This window comes from Hirundo rustica, unplaced genomic scaffold, assembly GCF_015227805.2.
Source record: "Hirundo rustica isolate bHirRus1 unplaced genomic scaffold, bHirRus1.pri.v3 scaffold_208_arrow_ctg1, whole genome shotgun sequence".
In the NCBI taxonomy this organism is placed as follows: domain Eukaryota; kingdom Metazoa; phylum Chordata; class Aves; order Passeriformes; family Hirundinidae; genus Hirundo; species Hirundo rustica.
In genome coordinates, this window is record NW_026690272.1 from 9,405 (window position 1) to 20,999 (window position 11,595).

Below are 11,595 nucleotides of genomic sequence, written 5' to 3' on the forward strand. Positions count from 1 at the left end.
GCCCTCCTTGGCTCAATTTCTCATATAAAAACTTAACCTTGGTGCTATAGTTCTCAATCCACTGTCGGCAATACCCCATGAGACCTAACAACTGCCTAATTTGCTTCTTGCTCTTTGGAGGCGGTATGGATAGTATCCCCTTTACTCTTTCAGGGTCTATTTTCTTCTCCCCCTTCCTTAGGTAATGCCCAAGATACTTTACTTCTTCTTCTATGAATTGTAGTTTTGCCTTAGATACTTTGAGCCCCTTAGCACTCAGAAAGTTGAGTAATCTAATGCTTTCTGCCCGTACTTTGTCCTCTGTTTCCCCAGCAATCAGGAGGTCATCTACATATTGGATAAGGGTCACTCCTTCCCCAGTCTGATATTCTTGCAAAATCTGTTCTAAAGCTTGTCCAAACAAATTAGGAGATTCCGTAAACCCCTGGGGGAGCACGGTCCACCTTAGCTGCTGTCTCCTATGAGTGACTGGGTCTTCCCATTCAAATGCAAAGTAATCCCTACTCTTCTCGTCTAGAGGACATGCCCAGAATGCATCTTTAAGGTCAATTACACTATAATATTGTTTTTCGGGACCAAGTCTGCTTAGCAGGGTGTAAGGGTTGGCTACCACCGGAAAACGAGCTACTGTCCTTTTGTTTATTTCTCTTAGGTCATGCACTAACCGGTATGATCCATCTGCCTTTTTTATTGGCAAAATGGGGGTATTAAAAGGAGACATGCAAGATTCTAATAGTCCTTTGCTTAGTAGCCTCTCAATCTCGGGCTTCAACCCATTCTTTCCCTCTGGGGAGATGGGGTACTGTTTAACCCTTATCGGTGTCTCTGGATCTTTAATGATTACCGAGAAGGGGGGTATATTCAACCTCCCTACACTATCAGGAGTGTACCATACTTCTGAGTTAATTTTTTCCTCATCCTCTACCCTCAAGGGACAGAGTTTTATTTTGATTTCCTCATTTACTACTTCTATATTAATACCCATTTCTATAATTAAGTCTCTCCCTAACAAATTATAATCTGCTTCTGGTACCAGCAGAAGGTTCCTTATTCCCATTTTGGACCTCGATTCCACCAGTACATTCTTAATAACAGGGACTTCAAAGGGCTCCCCCTTTGCCCCTACCACTTGAGCAGTTTCCTGTGATATCTTACATCCCTCCGGTAGTACCTGGACTGTCGATCGCTCAGCTCCAGTATCTACTAAAAACTCAAATTCCTGCTGCTGAGGACCAATTTTTAATTTTATCAAGGGCTCCTGATGTTTCCGTGTCCCCAGCAAATGAAGCCCCTGACTCCTTCAGTCCTCTTTGAAGACTCTCTCATCCCTCAGCCACTTCCTGCAGTTTCTCCGAAAGTGTCCTTCATTCCCACAGTAGAAACATATGCCTCCATCCTTTTTCTCTACCCGGAGAACCCCTCCCCCATTTCTCTGGGCCACTTGACTTGTTTTGGGAGGGGCATCAATTCTAGTTTCTCTTACTGCTGCCACCATCATTCTTACTTGTCTCTTGTGACTCTCTTCATCTCTCCTCACATATACCTTCTGTGCTTCCCTCAATAGCTCATCCAGGTCTCTATCTTGCCAATTATCTAATTTTTCTAACTCCTTTCTGATATCTTCCCACGATTTAGCCACAAATTGTGTTTTTAGTAGTGCTTGCCCTAACGGTGTCTCAGGATCTAAGCCCGAGTACATCTGCAGGTTTTTTCTCAAGCGTTCTAGCCAATCTGTAGGTGTCTCCTCCTTTTTCTGTCTCTCATTAAATGCTTTGTTGATGTTCTGCCCCCTAGGCACTGCTTCCCGGATCCCCTGTACTATTATCCTCCTCAGATCCTGCATATTGATTCTGTGATCCTGCTGCTGATGATTCCAATTGGGATCCTGCAAAGGCCACTTGGTGTCTGCTAAAGGTCCTTGTGCATGTTGTGAATCCCATATCTGCATCCCCGCTCGTCTAATCATATTTCTTTCTTTGGCCGTGAAGAGAATATTCAATATGGCTTGCAACTCGCCCCAAGTATAAATACTGGGTCCCAAAAATTGGTCCAGTCTCTCGGCCACCCCCAAAGGATCTTCCAGGAGGCTCCCCATCTCCCTCTTAAATTCCCGAACATCCCCAGAACTCAAAGGTACTGAAACAAACCCTATCGCTGGGTGAGGTCCCTGCCCCCCCCCCCCCCCCAGGCATTTCTCTTAGGGGATATAGGTTATGCTGTCTAGCCCGACCTCGGGTTATGAGTCCCTGCACTTCCTTGGGGGGCTCGGGATTACTTCCTGCTTCCTGAGGCTCCATTGGAGGTGCATCCGGAATCTGGGGGTTCTGAGGGGGTATGTAAGGAGGTGGGATTAGTAAGGCTTCTTCCTCTTTACTCCTGTCTTTCTTTCGTCCTCCCTCTTTGAGGGGAAACAGGAGCACTTCACCCCCAGGTCTTGTAACCCATACATTAGCATATTCACTTTCTTCCTGACTAAAAGGAATTTTAGTGTTTACCCACAAGCTGAGTTTTTGCCTCACCCAATCTTCTGATGATCCAAAAATAGGCCAAAAAATATTCCGGGAAATCTCCTTTCCACCCCATACTACCACACAATAATGGATCATTTTAGCTTTATCTTTACCCCCTGTGTTAGGGTAATGTTTCCAATTGTCTAATATGAACCCCAGTGAGCTATCTCTAGGCACCGGGGGGAGTTTTATGGGAGTAGAGGGCCTGCTCTTCCCCTGTCCCATCTTCTGGAGTGCCCTCACACAAGTGTGGTGCAGAAATCACTCGCTTCCCCTTGTTCGTGGCTCACGCCCTCTCGGGCAATGAGAACCGCACTACTGAGGGTCCACAATCGCTTGGAAAATCCGAGCTGCCGGTTCTCCTCTCACTCACACACACACTCACAGCACTCCAGGATACCCGACCCCGACCGAACGGATTCTTCCACACAGATACTCACGCGTCTTGCGTCTTCGTCCGGACCTTTGTGCACAAAGTTTATAGGGTCTGCCGGCTTCCTTTGCCTAATGCTTTGAATTTAGGTTTGTCAGTCCAACCGAGACAGGAATCGGGTCTACCAGGGCCGCCGACTGATCGGCGGGGCGCCCCCCAGGCAGAACCAAAAGTCCTATCTTGCAGGTGGATCCGAGTCACGGCACCAAATTGTAATAGACTATGAACACGAAGAAAAGTTCCAATAGGAATTTATTACATTACAGCAGGCAAAGCAAAGGCAAATACAGCGCTGGACGGCAGGGGAGTCTCGCTCCACCAACTGCCGTGAATTGGCAGGTTTTTCAGTCTTGCTTTTATCTTGCTTCTTTCCTCCGATGATGTATGTGTGATGTGTTGCTGGGAGGGTCTCTTTCTGTCCCTCGGTGGTCGCAGAGATGAAGGCTGTAGTTGTAAGCTGGAATTCCTGAAACTTAAAGCTGATTAAGCAAGTAGAGAAAGAAGGAATGGGCAAGGGTCTGTTTGCCTATAAGCTTAGATAGTAACATAGTAACTTCCTGTTATCTTGAGTTATTTGATCTCCAGTGAACAAAAAATAGTTAATGTTTATCACACCCTTCTCCTCATTTTTTTCAACTGCTCTTTCAACGCCCCCTTTATCTGTTCAATCAATCTTGCACTTCTGCATAGTCTGGTACATGACAAACCCAGCAGTCTTAATCAGTGTCTTTTTCACAGGAACAGACAAAGCATTCCACATCACAGTATCAGCAAACCCCATAAAAACTGCCAATTCCATCCCTTCCTCCTTTATTCATTGTGTACAATCTCACAAAGTTTACCACTGACATTCGGGTCTTGGCCAATGCTTTTCTGTAGGGTATTTAGTGTTACATCCCTGAGTAGCCAAACGTGCCAAATCACTATTGTCAGCATTATTTGACATCATTATTTCATATATAAAGATATAGATATGGATAGAAACAAAGATTTAGGTATAGATATAGTGTAACGCGAGGCTGGTGGGTTGGAGACAGACACACGACACAGAATCTTCTTGAGTTCTGACCAACAGCCACGATTTATTGCTCCAAGCTCCCTTTTAGAGTGAGTTTGAATTTCCCGGGCTTGGGAAGCCTCCTGGTTGGGAATCTCTGTACAGCCCCGATCTCTGGCCAGTGCTGTGTCTGCATCCAGGGCTTGGATGGGGTTGGCTGAGGTCTTTGTTCCCCTGGGGACTTCTAGAACAAACCAGATCAGCGGAATTGTGTCTGTTATGATCAGACTCATTATGTCCAGCTGTAAACCAGCTGTACCTTGCTACATCTCCTCCCCTGGTTTTTATTAAAATGCAAATTGTCTTCTGTTATCCCATTTGCAAGGGCCCTTTTGCAGACACGGTAACAGAAGACAGCACAGGGTTAATATGAAGGAGGTTTTGACAAACTTAATCCTCCTCAGCCAGTGATGTGTCCCGTGTACCACTGGAGTTGCAGCACTCACTTCCAGGAGCTGTCAGGCCAGATCACAGTCCTTCAGGCTAGCATGCCACAGGTTAACTGCTTATGGTTACTAGTTACAATTTAACACTAAAACAAGAAAACATTCAGCTTTTAAAACTGTGAGAAAAGTCAATTAACAGAAAAACAATTTGTAAACAGAAAAAGCACTCTGTAAACAAAGAGAATCCTCAAATGAACTGTCACTTTGAGAGTCCCAGATCTCCATGAGGTATGTGAACAAGCTGCTTCCATCCCTGCTCCACACACGGCTCCACAACGTCTGTTGACAGGCCATCAGGAGAATGCTGCTTGTGCCCTTGGACAGGACGTAAGGTAGGACAGACACATCTGGCAGGTACCCAAAGCGTTCCAGTGCCCTTGCAAAGCACTTTGCAAGGCTGTACTGTGAGCAAAATGCCATTCAAATTGCTCTGGTGTCACAGACACGAGGTAATTTTTGAAGGATCTCCAGCATCCAATTGTAAACACCTGCAACAACATTTGATAATTAACTGTGCATTTAGTTCAAGGACTGTGGGTGCCATCTTTTTTGGTTGATGAGGTAGAAACATTCATTCTAGAACGTGCAAAGGATCAGGCCAGTGTGTATTCCACTGGCCAATAATACCAGTAGGATGAAAATTAACAATGAGAATGAGCACAGTGATACACACCTCTGGGCATATCCGGTGGACTTGTCTCCTGGTGACAGCTTGCTCCACTGTTTCGAGAGCAGCTTTTGCCTCTGGGGTTCATTTTCTGGGGGAAGTTAATTCAGAGTCACCCTTTAGGAGGTCAAATAAAGGTGCTAATTGAGAGTTGGTCAGTCCTAGGTGAGGTCTGACCCAGCTGATGGTACGCAAGAGGTTTTGTGCATCGTTTAGAGTTAGAAATTTGATTGAAAATTGAATTGTTTGTGGTGGTATAGTCTGGTTCATTATTTTGAGTCCCAAATCTTTCCAGGGTGGTTGCTGCTGCACTTTCTCCGGTGCTACTTGCAGCCCAAATGTTTTTAATGCTTGCAGCAGGCTTGGTTGAATCAGTGAGAGTTCATTTTTGGTTTGGGTTGCAATCAAAATGTCATCCATGTAATGGTTACAGTGTGCCCCTGGAAATTGTTCTCTCACTGATGAGAGTACTGAGCAACAAACCACTGACAAATTGTGGGGCTGTTTCCCTTGCCTTGGGGAAGTCCTTTCCATTGAGAACATTGCCCTGGTGCAGCGTTATTAATAGAAGGCACGGTAAAGGCAAACGTTGGGGTATCATCTGGGTCTAAGGGAATAGTGAAAAAACAGTCCTTGAAGCCACAATCAGGATGTCCCAGGAGGCAGGAATCACCGCAGGAGATGGCACACCAGGCTGCAAGGTGCTCATTCTCTCCAGCACTGAACTGATTTTTCTCAGGTCATGGAGTAACCTCCACTTACCACATTTCTTTTTCATAACCAATACTGGGGTGTTCCAAGGGCTCATGGATGGCTCTATGTGTCCTTGAGCCAGTTGTTTCAGGGTTTTTAGGACATCTAGTTTCTCCTTTTTCAGGGACCACTGTGGTACCTACCCTGGCTGAGTAGTGAGCCATTTTAGAGCCAGTGTGGGATACTTTACACCCTCTAACACAGTGGCCCCTGTCAAAAATCCATTCCCACCTCAGCCCACTCCAGAGGCAGAGAACTCTAGGGAAGGGCTTCCCATCCAGGAATTTCGGATAGGGCTGATCCCTCACATTTAGATTTCAAAAGTGACATTCAGTGGTGATCCAGCCAAACAATGCCAATTTTGTTTTACCAGTGGGCAGGGTCAGCACCAAGACACTGACACCAACTGAAGGAATCAGTGTCATTTACTGCAGTTCAGAGCAGCAAAGGAGCACAAAAGGAGCAGCTCAGCAATGCACCAAACCATCACTACCAAAGATTGCCCGCAGTGATGAAGAAAGATCCATCACCAGTTCCCCTCAGACTTTCCCATCACCCACATCCACACATCAGCTGGGGGAAGCTGTCACAGCCAAGGACTGGAGAGCCACTGCCGGACACTGGGAATTCCTGCAGGTGAGGAATTCCTCCAGCCACAGGTGAGGCTCCAACCTGGCTGGGAGAGGGCCCAGCTTTGATAGAGCTGAATAAACAAACTGACAGCAGTTCTAGTGCAGGAACAGCTGGTTTCATCCTCTTGGGTCCCTCCCAAAGCCTGGCCAGGGCTCAAGGAGGAGCCAAGGGAGGTGACTTTGACCATACAGCCCCAAACAAGGCCGGATGTCAGATTTCATGGCCTTGTCTGGCTTCTACATACAGAAAGGTCAGAACATGTTTCACCAAGGAGTGGATACATCTATTACAATGCTAATGATCATGCATATTTTGTTAACGAGCAGATACAAAGATAACCTTTGGCTGGAAGGTTCATGCAGAGGTCACCTTTGGCTCAGGGCCTGTTGTTCAGGCCTCAGTCAGGCCTCTTGTCCAGGCCTTGGCACTTCAGGGTTTAGTGGTGGGCTTGACACTGCTGCCTTAACACTTGGACTTGATGAGCTCTGAGATCTTTTCCAACAGAAAGGATTCTAAAATTCCATGACTTTATCTGCTGGATTCAGTCAGGTCCATGCTAGCACCATTACTTTGGTCAAAAATGTCCCTCTTGCTCAGCTCTTGTGGCCTAAGGCTTCAGCTCCTTTAGCTCCTGGAGCTAAGCTGCTCATGCTGAACGAGACGACTCAGAGAGAAGAATACAGTTCATCCAATTCCTTCTGGGACACTGAGAGGGGAGGGTGTGGAATCAGGAGCATGGTTTGGTGTGGCCTCCTCTCTGCCCTTCACGCCTTTCAGCGCTCAGAAACAGCCAAGAGCTTTCTCCAGGAGTGCAATGAAGCAGCTGTTCCTGATCCCAGGTCTGCCTCCTGCCAGTCTCTGACCTTGCCTGCTTTTGTCCCTCTTGCTGTGCCCTCTGTTCCCCCTGTGCTCCGTGGCTGCTGCCCAGGACTGTGGAACTGGCAGAGATCCAGGGGTCGAGAGCCTCCTTTCTCTGCCCTTGGAGCTGCCTGCTCACAGCAGCCTTTTCCACCTGGAAGCTGCACATGCAGAGGGAGTCCTCAGCTGTGTTCCTTGCACAAGCCCCAGGAGCCCAGGGCTGCCATCTCAAGTCCCTGCTGGCCCTGAGGGCTCCCAGGTGCCTCAGGCTGCTGTGACACCAGTGCACACGGGAGGGAACAGTGGCAGGGGCTGTGCTGAAAGTCAGCTCCATGTGCTGCTGCTGCTGTGGGGGTCGTTTGTCCAGCCCTGCCCCAGACGGAGGGATCAGATCCAGGCACTGCTGCTGCCCCTCGGGATCAGCCACAATTTGGCTGTTGCTGTCAGGGCCAGCAGAAGCGGTGGCTGGAGCAGCGGGTGCTGACAGTGCCCCAAGCCCCGGGGCCGGAGGGGTCCCTGGGCTGGGGCTGGCAGGGAGCTGCCCCTTGTTCTCCCTCTGCCTCACACAGAGCTGGGCCGGGCACCAGTGGGGCAGCACAGCAAACAGGGAGCCTGCCAGTCTCTTCCAGCCCTGTGTGCTCAGAGTCTGCACCTTGGAGCTTCAGGTGGACAAAGGCAGCTGCTTCTGCTCCCTCTGTGCGTCCCCGTGTTCAGCAGTGCTGCTCCATCAGTCTGTGCACAGCAATGGGGAAAAGCCTCAGCCCTGCAGGGCCGGGAGCTGCCGGGCTCTGCCTGAGCAGCTCAGCCAGCGGGAAGGGAGCTGCTCCACACGGGAACCAGCAGCAAAGGACATTCCTTCCTTAGGACATGTTTTCTATTTAAAAAAATAAAGAAGAAGAAATCCACAGAAAAAAAAAAAAAGAGAAATATAAAAGCAACACCCAAATGTGTAGTGAAAAATACTTCATAACTTTGGAAAAAGATAACTGATCTGTTTAAAATGAGATCTCAGTTATTTAGTTTGTAAATGTTCTGATAGCATGGATTCATCCTACTGACCTCAGCAGCCTTTTAAAAAAGATTTTCCATTTGTTTCCAGTATTATTTTAAATTGTGGTTGAAGCAATAGGAAATTGCTTTGTGCCCCGCCAGCTCCAAGCAGGACTGAGAATCTAAACTTTGCCAAACCCCAAATCCTTTAGAAGATGACCTTCCTTCTCAGCCTGTGAATGAGCTGCACATTCCCTTTGAAATTGTCAGGGGTTTCTTAAAGACACAAAGTCCCACTTACAGCTTTTTGCTCTGGTCTGGAGGTGCAGAAGGGCAATTCTTCATCCATCAGCTCCAGAGTGCACTGCCCTAGGAACACCGTCCACTCTCCAGGTTTTGCTCACTTGTGGCACTTCTGGAGGAGGAAGAAAGGGCAATTGCACAATTCCAGCCAAAAAGGAATGAAGAGTGGGACAGATGAAACATCCTGTGGAGATCCAGGCATTCAGCTGGGACTGTGGAGTGTTTGGGTTCCTGCCAAGTGGATGTGGATCCCTGACTGCAATCTCTTGGCCAGCAGGAGAGTCTCACTCACCTGCAAAAGCAGAAAGCTCAGGCGCTGTGCTCGGAGCGGGCTCGTCTGATGCAAAGCTGTCAGAGCAGTGTGAGGGCAGAGCGAGCCCAGCCGTGCCCGGGGCTGAGCCCAGCAGAGCCCTGGCAGAGCCCAGAGCAACCTCAGCATCCGCAGAGCCCGGCTGCAAGGAGAGAAACCAGAAACTGCCCATCAGCTGAAGGCTCTGTGCCCTTGTCCCAGCCGCCCGCAGTGCCCAGGCCATGCTGGCCGTGCTCAGAGCTGGGCCCAAACCTGCCCATCCCTGCTGCCTTTGGGGGCAGAGCAGGAGGGCAGGACATGTGCCCAGCCTGCAGCCAGCCATGGCACATCCAGCCCCTCAGCAGCTGCCCAGAGCCAAAAAGCGCCTGGACAGCCGAGTGAAGAATTTGTTGCATCTGCCCCAGCAAAGCGGGGAACCTTTGGTGCCTGCCCAGGCCGTGCCATGCCCACATCTGGGAGCATCCCCCTGGCTCTGGACTCACCTGCAAATTGGGCATGGAGCGTGTCTTTGAAGAAGGTGCCAGAATCCAAGTCAATCATCTTCAGCTGCTGGTGGCCAGGTCGAGCAAGAGATTGTCATCCTTGAGGTTGTCCTCGGTGTCTCCAGCAGCAGCCCCACCTGAGAGAGCTTCTCCAGGGGCTCCTCCTTCCCTGGGGGCCACACCAGGCTGTCAGTGTTCTGCCCAGGCCCCAGCCATCCATGAACCAGGACAAGCAAACCCAGGCTGGATGGTGGCCACCAGTGCTGGCTAGACCAGGTCTCCAGCAGCTAAGCCCCAGCACACATGATCCCTGATGATGATCCCTGCTCAGAGCTACAGGCAGGACAAAACCAGGCTGGTTTTCTTTGCCACTGGTTGCCATGAGATGTGTGGAGCTGTTACCTGCCAGGTTTTTGTATCCAGTTGTGCACATGGACCTCTTCCATCTTCTAGGGCAGATGAACACCCTGCAGCCAAGGATCATGGAAGAGGTCTTCCAAGGACGGCCTGTCCAAGGGTTGCATGGACAAACACCTCTTAATAACATCTTGGCACTCTGAAGAGAGAAACCAGAACCCACCAGTCAGCTGCAGAAGGATCCCATCTGCTTTGCCCCCCATTGCCGTGCCCAGGCCATGCTGGGTGTGCCCAGAGCTGTGCCTAAACTTCCTGATGGATTCTGTGTTTGGAGGAGAGCAGGACGTGCCACCTCCTCAGCAGCTGCCAGGGCAGGGTGCTCATGAGCCTGCTGCTGTCTCCCAACACAGGTATTCCCCTGTGCCCAGAGATGAGGACCCACCTTGAGAGAGCCATCGTGGGAACAAGATCCGCCCCCAGATGATCTGCTGGCCCCTCCTGAACGGGTGCTTCCCCATCACCAGGTGGTACAGCAGGAGGCCCAGGGACCAGATCGTGGCTGCCTCGCCGTGGTAGCGTTGGTGGTGGATCCACTCTGGTGGGCTGTAGGCCAGGGTTCCTATGGAACACAGACGGAGTTCATCAGGGGATGCTGCTGCTCCTAGAGCCTCGCCCCAGCATCCCTGGGCATGTGGGGGCTGGCCCCCTCCCAGCCCCACCCAGAAGCAACTTGGCTCAAGAAATAATCCTGCTCCTAGCAGTGAGAGGGGGAAGCCCCGGTGCTACAGCCAGGCTGGGCCATGAGATGCCCAGGAACATCCCCTGCGAGGGCTCACCTGCAAACTGGGTGTAGGCTGTGTCTTGGAGGAAGGCGCCACAGCCAAAGTCGATGAGTTTGAGCTGCCCGGTGGCCAGGTCGAGCAGGATGTTCTCGGGCTTGATGTCGCGGTGCAGGACCCCGCAGCTGGTGCAGTGCCGCACGGCCTCCAGCACCTGGCGGAACAGCCCCCGCGCCTCCTCCTCCGGCAGGAACCTCCGCTCCGCCAGGAAACCCGAGAGGTCCTGGCACCGCTCTGGACGCTCCAGCACCAACAAGAAGCTGTCGGGGAGCTCAACCCACTCCAGGAGCTGAATGACACCAGCGCATCCAGAGGACACCTTGTGCAGCAGCACGACTTCCAGGGGCGCACGGGCGCCGTCGGGCTGCGGGAGGACCACGATGCCGTCAGTGGGGCCGAGGCCGTGCCAGGGCTCCGGGACCCCTCACCCAGCCCCGGATGCTCTGGGCCCCCCGCTCACCCCACGCCCGCTCTCCCCGCACGGCTCCCGGCGGCTCCCACCCTGCCGGCCCCGGCTCATCCCGGCCCGGCCCGGCCCGGCTTCTGCCGCTGGCCCCGCTCACTCACCAGCTCGCCCCAGTGCTGGATGCGATCCCGCGGCACGCATTTGATGGCCACCTGCGAGCAAAGGGCAGCAGCGGGCTGAGCTCGCCGCCCGCCCCGCCGCGCCCCGGTCTTCTCCTATTCCTCCTCCTCCTCCTCCGCCCGCCGCCGGCCCCGCCGCTCACCGGGGCGCCGTCCGAGAGCCGCGTCCCCTGAGCAGACGCTGCCGAAGCCTCCGCGCCCCAGCAGCGAACCCAGGCGGTAGCGCTCCTGCAGGGCCTCCTGCGCCTTCCCTGCGGGCGACACGCGGCCGTCAGCGCTCGGCCCGGGGCCAGACACGGCCCCCGAGCGCCCCCCGAGCGCCCCGGGCCCCGGCGGCTCGGGGCCGGCGGCCGCGCTGCCGAGCGGCGGAGC

The 11,595-nt window shown here is 51.8% G+C and overlaps 1 pseudogene; it reads right to left on the reverse strand.

The window, feature by feature from the left end:
- Positions 1-9,521: 9,521 nt before the first annotated feature.
- The window catches only part of LOC120747811 (serine/threonine-protein kinase pim-1-like), a 2,677-nt pseudogene continuing 603 nt past the window's right edge, over positions 9,522-11,595 (reverse strand).